The following is a 14735-nucleotide window of genomic DNA, read 5'->3' as shown; positions in this document are numbered from 1 at the left end:
TGCCATTTATCTTTATCAGTCCTTGATAAAGCATCTTGGTAGTTTGTTGGTTCATCCAAATCAACCACATAGCAACCATCCATGAGAAACCCATATCTCTCAGGAGTATTACTAATCCTGCCAGATCTGCGAACGTCTCGTGTATTTTGATCATCCACTTGATCATTCTCAATATTTTCATGTTGAGTGCTAGTGTCAACCAATTGTGTATCATCTACTTGATCTTGAACCTCTTCAAGATCTATCTTCCTTTCACTATTTCCTTCCATTAGGAACTTAGTTTCAAGGAATTCAGCCTTTCGAGCAACAAATACATTTTGCTCGGTTGGATCATAGAAATAGTATCCCATATCATCCTTGGGATATCCTATGAAGATACACTTCGTGGATCGAGCATTCAACTTATTAGGAACGTAACGCTTAGGGTAAGCTTCACATCCCCATACCTTTAAGTATGATAGAGATGGAGGTTTTCCAAACCACATCTCATGAGGTGTTCGCTCCACTTTCTTGGTTGGGGCCATATTTAAAATACGAGCCGCTGAGCATAGACAATAACCCCAGAATGATAGAGGTAGCGAGCTTCTAGCCATCATAGATCGAACCATATCCATTAGGGTTCGGTTCCTCCTTTTGGACACACCATTAAGCTGTGGTGTCCCGGGTGGAGTAAGTTGCGAGATAATCCCACAACTTCTAAGATGATCTTGGAAGGCATAGCTTAGGTATTCACCTCCTCTATTGGTTCGAAGTACCTTAATTGTCTTATTGAGTTGATTTTGTACTTCGTTTTGATACTCTTTGAATGCTTCAAAAGTTTCGTCCTTATGTCTTAACAAGTAGACATATCCGAAACGACTGAAGTCATCAATGAAAGTAACGAAGTATCTTTCACCATTCCTAGCTATGGGCTTAAAGGGTCCACATACATCCGAATGTATTAATCCCAATAAGTCCTTAGCCCTTTCGTAGGTCCCTTTGAAAGGTGCTTTAGTCATTTTGCCTTGTAAACAAGATTCACATACATCAAACGAGTCTAGTTCATTTGATTTCAAAAGGCCATTCTTTTGGAGTGTATGTGCATTCGATTCTTGTTTATGTGACCAAGGCGACAATGCCATAAGTAGGAATCACTCAAATCCCTTTTGAGTTTCTTGGTGCTAGTATGGTATATTGAGCTACTAGATGATGTGTCATCATGAACCAATTCATAAATTCCATTTGAAGGCGAAGCCTTAAAATAAAATACATTATCTAAATAAACGTGGATATCATCATTAACAAAATTAAGATAAAAACCACATTGTTTTAAACGGGAAACTGAAATAATGTTTCGACATAAATCCGGTGCATACAAAACATTGTTCAAAATAAGTTCCAAACCACTTGGAAGTTTTAATACAAAGTCTCCTTGAGCCTTCACTTGCACTTTGGCTCCATTACCCATAAAGAGACTTGATGTTCCCGTTTGCTTGCTACTTCTTTTGAACCCCTGCAAAGAATTGCAAATGTGAGTTCCACATCCAGTGTCTAATACCCATGTATTAGAAGAAGTAATACTAAGCTCTATATATACCATATATATGTTACTTGAGGATTGCCCCGCATCCCTCTTTTCCTTCAACTCCTTAAGGTAGACCGGGCAGTTCCGTTTCCAGTGACCCATTTCACCGCAACTGAAGCACGGGTCTTCCTTGGGGTTTGCTTGTCCGGCAACCTTTTGCTTCTTGTTCTTGTTTTTGGTCGGGGTAACCATCCTCCCCTTTCCCTTGCCTTGATTGGCGGATCCTTTCCTCTTAGCCGCCTTTGGCTTAGAGGTGTTATTACCTTTGGACCCACCATCATTGATCATTAGCACGGGTGAAGCCCTCTTACCCATGCTAGTTTCGGCCGTCCTTAACATGCCATGAAGTTCACCAATGGTCTTATCCATCCCATTCATATTGTAATTAATTACAAATTGGTCAAACCTCTTTGACAGGGAGTTTAGGATAAGATCAGTGGCTAGCTCATTAGATATGTTGAGATTAAGGCGGTTAGCACGATCAATAAGGCTTTTCATTTTGAGGACATAAGAGGATACGGATTGGGTGTCATCCATACGACATGCATGTAACGCTCGAACCGTTTCGAAGCGCTCGACACGTGCTTGTTGAAGGAACATCTCCTTCAATTGCGTAATCATGTCATATGCACTATGATGTTCGAAATCCTTTTGGAGTTCGGGTATCATAGTCCCAAGCATTAGGCAAGCGACTTGCACCGAATCGGCGCAATACTTATCCCAATAAGCCATGCCTTCCGTATCATCCTCGTCGGGTTGATCGGGAATGGGGTCTTCCAACACATACGCCTTATCCTCAAGTTTGAGGACAATTCTAAGATTGCGGAACCAATCCATAAAGTTTGTATGGTTGAGTTTGTCTTTCTCGAGGAGAGACCTTAATGATAGGTTGTTCAAGTTAATAGGTGCATTCGGAATGTTGTTGTTATTTGCGGCCATCTACAAAATTTAACAAAGTCGTTTAAGTATTAATTTTAATTTAACAATCAATACCCTTTAAATCCAATTGATATTTATTAAATTTTAGAATCCAACGGTAAACCAAATTTCAGTTAGGTGACCTTTATCCCGTCATTTGATTTAGCTAGGTAGTCATTATATGACAATTGCAATCCTTTTGCAACTTCTAAGTTATGGGATCATGCAATCCTTTTGCATGGCATATTATCCCATCAATGCCTATTTGTTCATCATGCTTCGGTGACCCTAAGTTCATGATTTCCAAATCAAGTCGTCCTACTTGTGTAAACGTGTAAACTTAACATGCAAGTGGTTAGGTGACCTTTATCCCACAAGCATGCGAAATTCACCTTAATCATATTAGTTTGTTCATGACGGTTAGGTAACCTTTATCCCATCATGAGTTCCCTAATATGTCTAAGTGTCACATAAAAGGATGGCGTTTAACTTGTTTACCTTGTTTGTTAAAGGGATTTTATGTTTTCATTATTTCTAGTTTGAGAAAAACTTTTATGCCATACACCAACATGCATTTAGTGTATGGTTCTTATGAAAATCCATTTTCATGTCATGTAACAATGCCAATTTTATTACTTTGATATAAACCATTTTATATGTGCAATCCGTTTCTAATTCTTAATAACCATTTATTAACGTCTTTTTCCATTTCAATTTAACCAATTAAATTGTAGTTTTGCATGTGTTAATAATGTTAAATTTAACCAATTAAATTGTCATTTTAGTTTGTGGTTAACTTGTGTGATTAACTTGTAGCATACATACAATCCACAATCATACAATAAACAACCAAGCATGCAAAACAACATGTTCACAATCAAGCCTTTTGGTAAGCATTTTGTTTAGCCGAAAACAAAATGCCACCGGGTAAGGGGTAATTACACAAAGTAGGAGATTTTAAATCTCCCACTTAATCTTGCATCCAAATGCTTCTTCATGTGTTCTTCAAGTCTTCATTATCTTCATCATTTTACAAAATATATCCTAATACATTTTTGTCTAAAAAAAAGAAATTACAACCTAATCTATTTTACATACCAAATATAAAATAAATTACATAACCAAATGAATTATTACATGCCAAATGAATAAATATTATTACAAACCAATTGAATAAATATAAATCAACCATGCATGCAACCAAACACAAGGTCAAGGCTTAGATTGTGAACTTTAACATACAACCAAGTATGAACCAAATGGAAGAACCAAAACCCACTTTTGGAACTCCATAAATTCGGCCATATTTTAAACTCACCCAAAACTATAAATTTTTGCATTTTACAATCATGCATGTATATAAAATGCAAAATATATAGTGAGTTTAATAATCATCTCGAAGCATATTTCAACAACTTCGGCTCTAGATACCATTGTTGGGATTTAACAAGTTCATAAACATACTTGAAACATTTAAAGATCAAATTAAGCGGAAGCATGAAGTATTACCATTTTAGAATTTGTTATACTTTAACCAATTAAAGTTAAATCCCAATAAAGATCAAGTTGTGAAACATACTTAAAAACTAGAAGCAAGAAGAGAGTATATACCTTCTCCTAGCTAGTTGATAGATGATGATGAAGATGATGATGAATGGAGCTCCAAAAGTATGAAACCTCAAGTAGATATACCCCAAACTTTGCACCAACACCTTGTACTTTGGTTAGGATTTAATGATACTTGAATTAGCTTGCAAAAAAAAAGAAAATGAACTCTCCTACCCTATAGAAAGCTCACGGCAGCAGCAAGGGAAAAACAGGCTGTGCAGAATTTTTTTTGCAAGTAAAATGATGTGTATTGCATGTGTGTTGAAGTCCCAAGAGAGCTAGGCATGTGAATGTAGATATATGGGAAAACCAAGTAGTCAAAAGCATGAGTTCATGAACCCAATAACCCCATCTCCCATGCCACATACATTTGTTTTATAAAATAGTTTTTATAAAACTAATTTTATAAAACCCCTCTCTTTTATAAACTTCCATGACATTATTATTAATTATGTACATTTTTATTTATAAAACCAATTTTATAAAATGTAGCATAACTAAATTAATTATTTAACCTATAAATAATTAAATCCATATAATATAAATTATTCCATAATTTATATATATATATATATATATATATATATATGTACACATCAAGTAATATTTCAGAAAACCACTTTTCTTAAAGTTCAAGTGTCGCGTATTTGATCAATGATTAAATCGTTAAGATCAAATACGAATGAGGTGTCGGTAAGTTTGTTATTGGGTATGACCCGACTTGGATCATAACATGTTAGCCACATTAATTTAATATGTCTCTCGGGCATACGAAATACCTTCAATTATAACCTTGATATATAAGTTGTCTTTTCGCTTTCGTTACTGGGAAACCGTTTATATCTCACTACATTAGCAGTAAACTTACCAGCAACTTCATTGATCATTGACTTCATGAAAAGTTATTATTCATTGAAATCCTATCATCTACTCATCTGCATCTGATAACGAGAATTGCCATACGATATACCGAGAAACAGTAATCAGTATTTTGAAATCTCGCAGCATGTCTACATCAATAGTTATATGTAAACATATAACATTTATCTCTTAGAATTATGATCTTCCATTCTGAAATTCTAAAAAGCACCCAGTCTACAAATCAATACCACAAATTCTGAAAAAGCTGAATACAGCAGCACAAACTGTACACGACCTTAACCATCGAAAGTTTGATAATAAAGAATGGAGTATTGGAAACACTCAATAGAAAATTTAGTACAGAAAAGCGGATAATGCGAAACTATGAAGGAAACCGTGGACAAATCACAAAGAATAAGTTTGACTTCAAAGAAATTTAAATGATTCAATGCCTGCTGAAGTCTTTAGTGAATATCTTGCTCCTTACTCTAAACCCTTGCAGACAATAGTTTCCATCATCCTCTGATCTTAGATATTCAAAGATATTATCGTATCTTTCATTATAAATATCCTCGATATTTCTGAATATATTTTTATAACTACTCTTATCTAAAATCATTAACCTCTTCGTACTATCAGTGTTACATCATATAGAAACTGTTAGTTTCTATATTCTGTAAACTTTCGAGCTTAAAATATGAATGTTATTGAAGTAATGTTGGGAACTGATGCATAAGTTAGTATAATATAATGACACTTGATCAACGTGATTATATTACATTAAGTCATGCTGAGTTTCTAAATGGGACATGATGATTCACAGATTATAACGTCATCATGTGCCATGTTACACGACTCTTACATTTTATCTGATATATAAACATATCAAGAACATATCATTAGTTCTATCTTTCCCAGATATTCTGGTAATTTGACGAATCAAGATCGTGTTATTACCATTTCTTTCTTAGAACATTAACTATGTTCATTTCGAAATTCATATCTATGAATTCTGGACCGTTGCTCGCTTTACTAGAGGTCGAGAGGATAATATAAAGGCAAAGAGATCCAAAATATAAGAGAAAATATAAAGCCCAATGACAACACCGAAATTACAAATCGTGAATATCAGTACGTATGGCAATATAAAGACACAGGAGAATTATAAATACAATAATCCCTAGAGCATAATAGAAATAAATAGATTCTTCAGGTGGGAGTTGGAAAAGGAGAACGATCATTACGATAGTTAGAATAAGAACAAGGATCAGAACAGGGTTAAGCATGTTCATAAATCTTTTGAATTTGGGAATTGAGTATAGAAGTGGTGAAAACTAATGGAACAGAAAAGGTAAATTTATAATGGAAATATCAGACGTGGTAATCGGGATAGATCATCGCATTTAATTAAAGAGATCCTAATGTCTTTAAATCTTGAAGAATCAAATCTTATAGATTTCCAAGATTTTATTTTAAATCCCTTGAATTCCGGAATTCAACCAATACAACGTCGAAAGTTAAGACGCATCTTATTTTCTAAATTCAACCATGACTAGTCAAAAGTAATGATGAAACATGTCTTTCTCTCATTTCACTCTTTTATGATAGCTTCATTCGTATTATTTAAATAATCGAATTGTTTGATCCATATTACTCAATAATGATAAAACTCTATTTATCAACTCATATTCGTCAGGAAAACATATTTATTGTTAGCCATGATGACCTCACTCAAATTTCGGGACGAAATTTCTTTAACGGGTAGGTACTGTGATGACCCGAAAATTTTTGACTAAATTTAAACTTGGTCTTTATATGTTCGAGACGATGAGCAAAGTCTGTAATGTTGAATCTCAAAATTTTGAACTGTTTCATATATTCAATTGACCTTCGACCATTTCCGACGATTCACGAAAAATAGACATGTATATATAAATAATTAGATATAAATTACAAGTTAAAATATTATTTATATTATGTTACAATAAAATTACAAAATTCATAATATTATTTATATGTAAATAATTACAAGTTAAAATATTATGTTATAATAAAATAATTATTACTTCATTCTTTTTAATTAATGCTAATATAAATATTTGTATTACTATTATCATTATTATTGTTATAATTGAAATTAATAAAAAAATTCTAATAAATTTTAGGGTTATTAAATTAAAGATTTTAAAAATATCATAATAAGAATGATTGAAATTATAAACTAGTTATGAGATAAATAAATCATTAATTATTATTATCATTTTATTATTAAATATCATTATTGATATCATTTTTTTATTATTAGTATTATATTTTGATTATTATTATTATTATTATTAATATAATTATTAATCATTACTATTAATCAAATATAATTTATAAAGACAAAAGTTACGGAATGCAGATTGATATCAACATCTACTTTTTATTATTTGTTCCCTAAATTCTTATGTGACTATTGAGGAATCGAATTTTTAGCAGGAAAGTTACAAAATCAGTTGTGTGTCTTCATCTGCTTTAATTTTTTTTTTTTTTGTTTCTTCTTGGGCTTGATTCTTCATGTCGATAATACTACAATATAATAAACACGATCCTTCTAGTATATGGATAAAAAAAATTCCTTCAATTTCTCTACTACCACCTTTAACTTACAACCATCATATCACCTGCTCTACCTGCTGCAGTTCGAACACCCTTGATTCTTGACTTCTGTGTTAGTTTTCCATTGAAGACCCACTCGTTTGTTTGTCTTCTATTTAACCAACCCAAACAAACTGCAATCCGTCACCTTTTATTCCCTTTCACTAGTACTACTTTTTTTTTATTCAAGGAAAACATCACAATTGGCCATTAAATGGAGCCCCATAAGTTTAGTGGGAATCTTTCAACTCCACCGATTTTTTTTTAGTTAGTAACAAAACACCTTTTGATAAAAAGTTTGGAGTGGTTAGCACATTGACCCATCACATAATACTTAAAGACTCCACAATCATTTAATTAAAAGATTACGGATATTATTATATATATTTTTTATTTTTCAGTTTTGAAATGGAATTGGTTCCATGGATTACATCAAAAGAAACAAATAATGATGATATGGGTATAGACAACGATAACGAGGATTAACTACTGCAGTTCCTGGTTACAAACCACAACCCAAATAACCAACTATTATACAATTTTTTTTATTTATTACTGTTACTACGGTTGGAGTTGAAAACGAAAATGATAAGGCGTGAGGTCTCCTGGTTCTGCTCAACGAATGAAAAGAATGGGGATAATACCTGTTATACTTTGTTGATACTAGATGATAATGGGAGGAAACGATAACGAGGATGAAGCCGTGATTTTATGTTAGGAGTAAGATGGATAGATGATAATTAATAAAGTTGGGACCGACTTGTTTGTTTTTCTTTCCTTTTATGAATTTGCAAACCTCACTCTTTTTAACTTTTGTCAACTCAATTGATTCACACAGCTGGACACTGAATCATCTTGGGCATTATTTTACTTTTCTTTTGGACTAATGGAGTATACAAGAAAACGTGTGGGTTCCATGTATATTATTATTAAATTTTTTTTGCCGGTGCAATCATGAAGTATCAAATCGTTGGGTGTTTGTTTGCAACGTGGGCTGAGATCTTTTATATTCTAAATGAGCCGTGGACTCAGTTTAAGTTTTGGGCCGAAATGTCCATTTCCTGGTGAGCCAACTTCTATTTCTTGTTGGGCCGTAAGCCTTGAAATCCAATGAACCTGCTGTTGGGCCGAATTCTTTCTTTTGTTTCTGTTGGGCCAGATTATTGATGTAGATGACGGGTTAAAGATAATTAGGTTAAGAGATATAACAGAAAGGTAGAATTGGAGGAATGGTTTGGGTTGTTGATGAGTTAGCGAGAGGTTGCGGGTTCGAGTCTCAGCAAGAGTAGTTATTTATTTTTTGAGCCTAATCTTATGAGGTAGTACTACCAATATTTTTATTATTATGATTATTATTATTATTATTATTATTATTATTATTATTATTATTATTATTATTATTATTATTATTATTATTATTATTATTATTATTATTATTTTTATTATTATTATTATTATTATTATTATAAGTATTACATTATTAGTATTGTGATGAATATTATTAGAATATGTAAACATTATTAGTATTAATTATCATTAGTATTACTATCATTTTATAAGTATTAGAGTTATTGTCATTAACATAAGTATTATTAATAGGATTATAAGTATTAGTATTATTAACATTAAAAACTATTATAATTGTAATCAACTACAATATTTACTTATATATTATCAGGTATATAGAAAATATACTTAAAAGTCATATTACATATATGAATGAATTAATTATATTAACAACCTTTAAATAAATATCCATATATAACAGATTAGGTATTTTAAAATTATATAAATAATAATCATTTTAAATATATATACAAATCAAATAAATAGTATATAAAGTTATAATATATGAAGCCGTTCGATTAAGGTTATATGTATTAATGAATATACAAATGTTATAGGTTCGTGAATCCAAGGCCAACCCTGCATAGTTCAATATAGTCATATGTATTTTTACTACAAAATACATTATGTGAGTTTCATTTGCTCCCTTTTTAAAGGCTTTGCAATATATATTTTTGGGACTGAGAATACATGCGCTGCTTTTATAAATATTTTACGAAATAGACACAAGTGAGTAAAACTACATTCTATGGCTGGATTATTAAACCGAATATGCCCCTTTATAGTCTAGTAATCTAAGAATTAGGGAACAGACACCCTAATTGACGCGAATCCTAAAGATAGATCTATCGGGCCCAACAAGCCCCATCTAAAGTACCGGATGCTTTAGTACTTTTAAATTTATATCATGTCTGAAGGAGGATCCCGGAATGATGGGGATATTCTTATATGTATATTGTGAATGTCGGTTACCAGGTGTTCAATCCATATGAATGATTATATTTTGTCTCTATGCATGGGACGTATATTTATGAGAAATGAAAATCTTGTGGTCTATTAAAATGATGGAAATCTTTATTTATGTTAAACTAATGAACTCACCAACCTTTTGGTTGACACTTGGAAGCATGTTTATTCTCAGGTATGAAAGAAATCTTCCGCTGTGCATTTGCTCATTTTAGAGATATTACTTGGAGTCATTCATGACATATTTCAAAAGACGTTGCATTCAAGTCGTCGCGTTCATCAAGATTATTATTAAGTCAATTATAGTTAGATATATTATGAAATGGTATGCCTGCCGTCAACTTTTGATGTAATGAAAGATTGTCTTTTCAAAAACGAATGCAATATTTGTAAAATGTATCATATAGAGGTCAAGTACCTTGCGATGTAATCAACTGTTGTGAATCGTTTATAATCAATATGGACTTCGTCTGGATGGATTAGAACGGGTTCTTTCAATATAGTCCCATTTTTTAACTCTAAAAATATTTTGGGATAAGAATACATGTATTTTATGTTTTACGCCATGGACACAAGTACTTAAAATATATTCTACGTTGAGTTGTACCACCTTGCATATCTTCCCTAATAGCTTGGTAACTAATATTTACATGTTGTAAGAACATGTAAGCGCGAATCCTATTGATAGATCTATCGGGTTTGACAACCCCAACCGGGCTAGTCGCTCTAGTATCGTAAACGGTTGCATAGTACTTTGTTTTTACTACACTTGGTACAGTGTAGGGAGATTTCATAATAAAGGGAATATGCCACTTTAATTGTTAAGTATGGTTACCGAAGCACTCAACAACTTATAGAATACTTTTATACATTTGCGAGTGTACATATATTTATAACTATGAAATCTTGTGGTCTATATTTATATCGATGCTAAACCTATATATCTCACCAACCTTTGTGTTGACTGTTTAAGCATATTTATTATCAGGTCCTTAATAAAGTCTTCCGCTGTTGCATTATCTGAGCAAGCTGTGCATGGAGTCTCATGTTTTTATTTAAATGAAGTGTTGCATTCAATAAAACATTCGTCATGTATTATATTCAACTTTTATGTCACGTGTGTATTATTTGGAAACCGATGTATTATGGGGATTATTTCTTAAATAATCGCCCACTTGTTTAAAACATGCATTATGTATAAGAATGGTGTGTTTTTTATGAAACGAATGCAATAATTTATAAAACGTACCATATAGAGGTCAAATACCTCGCTATGGGACCAATGAATAACGTACTGCGTTTATAGTAATATGGACGGGTCGTTTCAGTTGGTATCAGAGCGGTGGTCTTAGCGAACTATGTCTTGCATTAGTGTGTCTAACGGATAGTTATTAAGATGCATTAGTGAGTCTGGACTTCGACCTTAACTGCATGTCAAAAGTTTTGCTTATCATTTCTAGTCAGAAATCATCTGCTTATCACCCTTAGAAAATTACATGCTTATCATTCTTAGTCTAGACACATCTTACTGCATTGATTGCATAAATAGTGTATAGACAAAGTTTATATTTTAGCGTATATGCTAATTCATATCTTAGTGTATCTGTTACTGTAAACTTTGCCTAACATATTCTGTAAATTCCTCCGTAATCTATGAAATTATTTGCTCTATATATATAGATATTCTATGTAATTAGAATACCATCCGATAGCCGGAAATCATTTCATATCGAAAAATCCTTTATTCAATCATACGAAATGGAACTCTCCACTAGTTCAAGTCCCTCGAATTCTGATATGGAATTTCACTCGAGCTCCGAAAGCAGTGTGACCGGAATGGATCAACCAATTAGCCATCATCTATTTTGGATGAATTGAGGATGTGTTCGTAGTCTACTTAATCATTGGAGATAAGAAGAAGGTGATCTCTTCCATCCACCACATTGCCCTCTTGGTGAAGAACATGAGGCACTTACCTGCGAACCCGTTCGTAACACCATTTTCTCTCTCCTTTCCGGGATATGCCGCAACGAGTATAATATTACTAATATTATTGAGGCTATCCGACCTTTACTCCGTATCTTGCATGGTGAATTATTTAGTAAAAAAAAATAAAAAATTACTGTCATGAAAAGCAAAACTTCATTAGCAAGTGCATCCTACATCATTTCATTCCCTTTATAAAGCTCTTGACCTCTCTTTTTATTCAAAAAACTTTAAACATCTTCTTTCGCAATACAAAACAAAACAAATTCTCATCATCTATACTCACATCAAACCACTACCAGCACCAACAGCAGCATTACCAACAACATCACAAGCCTCAACATCGCAAGCCGCATTACGAGCATCAATATCATATGCACCGCAGGCACTGAGGGATACCAACAATAATGAGTGATGAAGTATTAATTCATTATTTCATTTACGTTGAAGAAATATTCCGCGGCGATTATGTAATCTCTAAAGTTTTAGGGATTATTCATTTCTAGTTCCAACCGTAAACCAAATGAGATTAATATAATATTAACTCATTAAATCCATATTACATCTGAAGAAAATATACATACATATATTTTCATAAAGACTGTAATAAAAAATTTTTGTACAAAATATTACTTGTGAAATTTTATTTTAACGGGTAGGTAATACCCGAGAAATACTTAAGTTCACATTAATATGTTACACTGTAAATTTTCAATGATGTTTCGACAATCGTTAATTATACTCTCTCTTTTCATAGCAATATACATCATTTCACAAAATTCAAGACAACCATTTCCATACCAATTCAATTACATATTCTGATTTTGACATATCAAAATCCAAGTCAAGATTTAAGAAGTGCCATCAATCTTAAATTCCTACATCCTTCAAAATCATACTTTAAATTCAAACTATACTAGAACAACACTTTCATTCACAGAACTCATAAAGATATTCGTATCATTCAAGATTCACGACGAATTCATTATACGGATATTGACGATGACAACCTGCGTCTAAACCCTTCAAAATTCTTGAAAACATCTCAACTAAGGAACAATCGAGAGAATGAACCAATCACACGATACATACGAAGAATATATGCATATAGATATGCATTCGGAGGACACTTGAACCTAAGCAAAGGTTCAACACGTATCCATGTCGGATCCTTTAGCATTATTATTACCCAAAATAACTTTACAATCCCTTTTCAAAATAGCGAATTTTATCACAGCTCCAAAAAGACAACTTCGGCTTTTCATCCGGAGTAGCCTTATTATAACCTTGATATATACGTTGTCTTTTTGCCATCGTTACTAGGGAACCTTTTATATTCCACCACATTAGTAGTAAGATTACCAGCAACTTTTTTCTCTTTGACTTAAATCTCTCTGAAAGATCACTATAAAACCTTGTCATGTACCCATCTACATCTTGTAACAATAATTGTCATACCAAACCCCAGGAAGCATCAATAATAATTCTTGAATCTCACATCATTTCTGCATATACATATAACGTTATTTCCTGGAATTATAATTCTGAAATCCGGAATAGCACTTCAGCTTACGAATCAGTACTATGAAGTTTTGAAAAAGTTGAATGAAGCAGCAGAAACTGTAGACAACCGTAACAGTCAAAAGTTGATGATAAAGAATATGGTGTTAGCAAAGCACAGAAAAAGAGAAGGTTTGGAACTGGAAAACGGATTGAGCAAACCCTGAAGGAGGCTGTGGACAAATCACAAGGACGAAATCTACCTTCAAAGAATCTAAATGATTCGGTGTCTGCTAAAATCCTTAGCAAATACCTTGCTCCTTACTCTAAAACCCTTGCGGACAATATTCTTCATCATCCTCTTATCTTAAATATTCTAAGATATCATCGTATCTTCCATTATAAATATCCTTCATATTTCTGAAGATATTTTCATAACCATTCTTATCTGAAATCATTTATTCCTTCGCATTATCTGTATCACATCATAAAGAAAACTGTTTTAGTTTCTAAATATCTGAAACCTCTGAGTGTAAAGTATGAATGTTTTTGAAGTAATGTTGGGAACTGAAGCATGAGTTAGTATAATATAATGACACTTGATCAACGTGATTATATTACGGTAAGTCATGATGAGTTTCTAAAAGGAACGTAATAATTCACAGACCATAACGTCATCATGTGCCATGTTACATGACTCTTACATTCAATCTAATCTCTAAACATATCAAGAACATATTCTATTGATAGTTCTATCTTTTCCTTTGGATTCTGGTAATTTCACAAGTCAAATTGTGCTATTACAATTTCTCTCTTAGAGCATTAGCTATGTTCATTTCGAATTTCATATCTATGAATTCTAGACCATTATTTGCTTAACTTGAAGTCGGGAAAAGAAGACGGAAGCATGAAACTCCAAAATATAAGGAAAAATATAAGTACGAAGATAACGCAGAAATTACAAACCGTGTATATCGATGCGTATAGCAATATAAAGACACGGGAAAACTAAGAACACTATAAACCCAAGAGCATAGTAGAAATTAACAGATTCCTCCGGTGGAAGATGAAAAAGAAGAATGATAGATGTGATAGTCAAGAATATATCAAGAATTAAAAATGGATGGAGCATATTGACAAATGTTTTGGAAGTATGAAGAAAGGAAGAAAGTATAAAAGATGGGAGATGTGGAAATAAGGAAACGTAGGAGGTTGATTTATAGTAAAATATCCGACAGAGAAATCGAGACAGATTATTGCATTAAATCGAAGAGGGTCATAATTTCCTTAATCACCGAAGAATCAAATCTTATATAGATTACAAAGATTTTCTTTAATCCGGAGA

Source organism: Rutidosis leptorrhynchoides, chromosome 7 (assembly GCF_046630445.1).
Source record: "Rutidosis leptorrhynchoides isolate AG116_Rl617_1_P2 chromosome 7, CSIRO_AGI_Rlap_v1, whole genome shotgun sequence".
NCBI classification, from domain to species: Eukaryota; Viridiplantae; Streptophyta; class Magnoliopsida; order Asterales; family Asteraceae; genus Rutidosis; species Rutidosis leptorrhynchoides.
This window is presented reverse-complemented; position numbering follows the sequence as displayed.